The sequence below is a fragment of the Gossypium hirsutum genome, chromosome A13, assembly GCF_007990345.1.
Source record: "Gossypium hirsutum isolate 1008001.06 chromosome A13, Gossypium_hirsutum_v2.1, whole genome shotgun sequence".
Lineage (NCBI taxonomy): Eukaryota > Viridiplantae > Streptophyta > Magnoliopsida > Malvales > Malvaceae > Gossypium > Gossypium hirsutum.
In genome coordinates, this window is record NC_053436.1 from 38,758,603 (window position 1) to 38,762,837 (window position 4,235).

A 4,235-nucleotide genomic window follows, 5' to 3' on the forward strand; every position below is an offset into this window, starting at 1 on the left:
TAATTCAATTTTATGCAAAATGCTTCTAGAACACAAGTTTTACAATTTATTCAATTTAGTCCCTAATTTCAAATTAAGCACTTTATGCATAGAATTTCTTCACGAAATTTTCACACAATTATGCAATCATATCATAGACCTCAAAATAATTATAAAATAATTATTTATATATTGAATTTGTGGTCTCGAAACTACCATTCCGACTAGGCCCAAAATCAGGATATTACAACTCTCCCCTCCTTTAGGGATTTTCGTCCCCAAAAATCTTACCGGAAAAGTGGTCTTCACTTTTAATCTCATATTCGGTGCCGAAGAACTTTCACTTAGGTTGTACCTCCAATACATCTCTTTAATTTCTCATATGATTTGAAAGCTTACAGTCTCAACTCTCAACTGTTCTTAAATTTTCAACCCTTCTCAGTTTCCCATGATATCATGACATAAAACCCGGATCTCAACTTGATTTAATGAAGACCAAAATTCCAAGAAATCCAACAATCAAAAAGACCTGAAATTCCATGAATCTGATGAGTAGGAATTCATTCAATACCGATATGATTTATAGATCTCGCCAAACATTTAACAATAGGATACATCATATTTTCCTCTTTCCGCCATGGAAATAATTCTGATATGGCCTCAAGAATAATCCTTCTCATTTCCATCCCAATATCAACACTGGCAAGGATAATTTTGATAGATCCCAATGCTCGGGTTTAACTTCTTTCACAACTCAGATTTTATGTAACATCGAATGCTCTAAACTATCACATTACCTCACTGTCTTGAAACACATCACAATTCATACAACAGTACATTACTGAAAGTCAGGAAGTCTTTGCTCAATGTAGACTAGTCTAGTTCAGACGATTCGGTTACCAATATTCTCATCTATCCGAACTCTGTCAACATGTAATAAACTTTTCAGCTTTCACAAGATGAAAACCTTATCATTCGTAGTGACTTTAACTAATATCCAACTCTTTCTAATAAATATACACTTATCGTTCAGACTATTTACTCTTTTATCAGTACAAAAATGAAATTCTATTATCAGACTTGAGAAAAATAATCCTGACATAATTGTCGCATGAAATCTTTCAAATAAATAATTCACCATACCGACCGAAACTCCCGCTTTTATCACTTATGCCTTTACTGATGTCAAATCCTTACCCAGAAATTAGAAAAAATCCCAATACTAAAATCACCACATTACCAAGATCAAATTAGAAGTATAGTCATATTTGACATGATTATCACGAGCTGAAGAACACACTTCGAACATGAGTCTTAATTGACAAATTATGGAACAAAGATAACAAGAAAACCGAATAAAGAAATCCAAGATAGAGAAACCCAGAATAAAGAAATCCAGAATAAAGAGATCCAGGATAAAGAAACCCAAGATACGATACTATGTCGGAGAATCGAAAACCAAACTTATAGAGAAAATACAGAATACCCCGATAATTCTTCAAAGAAAGAAAGTCCAAAAGAAAACATCATTTAATCCCACTGGAATCAAATATAACAAGAACAATATATCTTTACATACATATATATTAGATGAAGCATCAAGTAGAAGAAACAGAATCATAATATCATATGTATTTTCTCATCAATTCTTATCAGACGAAATGAAATAGAATACCCGATGAAATAGAGAAATATGAATTATAAACCAGTCAGACTACCAATGCTTTCATCCAACACCAGAATTAGAAGACATTCCCACATAACAAGAATTTCTTCAGAAGATCAATAGCCAATGAAATATTTTTTAGAACGGGTAAACACATAGAACATCTCAAAAGAGACTGCTAAATCTGTCTAGTCATAACTGTCACACTCAGATAGTTCACATTTCAAATATCATTTCCCCAACTAGTTCTGCCGTCACAAATTTCATATTAAACCATTCACTAAAGAAGGCCAGTTCTGAATAAATTTCGATTTACACTTTTCTCGATCTTGCACCTGAGTAATTCGATTTACCAAAGAGAATTCCTTCTCTAACTGGGACAGTGCATAATTCCAATAATCTTTATATCAATCCAATACTTTACTGGCTCTGACTTTACTTATCAGCTCATTTTCAATCTCTGATCATACTTATAATTATTCTATCACTGAACTCTTTGGGTTCTCAACCGGAAACTTATTCAATACAAATCTCATGAAATTCCATTATAAGTACCACTTCGGTAAGGGGGAGGGGTTGTAGGACCTCTGACTCGACTTTCTTATACATACACATATGAAACAACTTCCATCATCATAGCAACATCATCAAAATAATGTCATTCATTCAGGCAATGCAACATTCATGTTGGCTTACACCAATTTTCCTATTGTCCCATTTAGACAATATACTTATGCATACATTCTATGTTTTCTAGATAGCTTTACTTATCCATTCATTTAATTAAATTAATTCATGCTCATGACATCATGTAAGGCCAAACAAACATAGATATTTGCATCACAGTCATAACTTTCATTTCGTGCATCATCATGTACATATCATTACAATCATATAATTCAGTCCAACAATTTAACATAGATAAGTTCATTTCATTATAATCCTTTATCTCATAAAAATTGTATATCATTAACATTCATCAACATTCAACGTCCAATCAAGACAAGGACATTTTCATTCGTACCATGATATTATGACCTTTATTCATACCTCTACTGCTTTCTATTTATTCCGTTCATCTTATCAAGTAAGCCACATACACTACATCATATGGGCATTAAGCAAATATGGATATTTATCACAACATGAACTTTCATCTCACATATTATAACATATGTATCATAAAATTTTATTCATACTTTTCTGAACCGAGACTTATCATAATCATAACTTTACTCAAATACCTTCACATAACATTGAACATGGTCAGCGCAGCTCGGTTGGAGAGTACCCTGTCTAAATAAGATGGTACTTATACGCGTCGGAAGACATCACACTGTCACAGATCAGTGGCATGTATAGCTAAACTTTTACACATGCTAAGTTAGTCCGAGAACCGACTAAACCTGCTCTGATACCACCAAATGTAACGCCCCGTACCCGAGACCGTTTTTAGAGTCAAAAATGAGGTGTTAACAAACTTAATTCATTACTTAAACAGCTCAAACAATTTATTTTTAAAATTTCAAGTCAAGCTAGCAATCTACGTCACAGTCTCTTAAAAATTCATATCTCGAGTTATGAAACTCAAAATCTAATTCCGTAATTTTTTCATGAAACAAGACTCATATATATATTTAATACTTTTTTTCTAGAATTTTTGGTCAAGCCAATTAGTACAGTTTATTAGTTAAAGTCTTTCCTGTTTCAGGGTTTGACTGCTCTGAACTCTGTGTATTACGAATCAGATATCTCCCTGTAAAGAGTTTCAATTACTATGCCGTTTGTTTCTAATAAAACTAGACTCAATAAGGAATCTGTACATATAAAGAATGACTTCTAATAATTTTGTACAATTTATGATGAATTTTTAAAGTCAGAATAGGGGATCCAGAAATCGCTATGGTCCTGTTTCACAAAAATTTAAACATCTCATAAAATATAACTCATATACCTATTTTGTTCCATCCATATGAAAATAGACTCAAAATCCTTCAATTCCATATTTTATTCATCATCTAATTATATCTATACTATTTTTAATGATTTTTCAAACTCACATCACTGCTGGTGTCTGAATCTATTTTATGGTAAATTTTACCAATTTCATGGTTTCCATGGATTAGCTAGCAATTTAGCATACATAACACCAAATATGATCATGATTAGCCATTCCAATGGCTAATCATTACCAAGCATTTCCATACCACTCAATAACCATATCATAAGACCATATACACAAAATGATTATAATGCTATACATGCCATGCTCAAAATATACAAGCCATTATGCCAAGATGATACACGGATAGTGTGAGCGAGCCTCCGACCGTTCCCGATGTCCGAGTTGGCTTGTCAAAACTACAAGGAATGAAAAGGAGGTAGTAAGCATAAATGCTTAGTAAGTTCACATGCAAATAGCAAGTAACATAACCATATAAACAAACATAAAACATCATTTGCATAATCATCACCAAGACATTCATATCATATTTTCATTTATCATCTTACCATATTGTTGTTATATCGAGTTTTCAACCCGAGGGTTAAGTACATACCTGTTCGAAGTATCCATTTCACAACACTTACC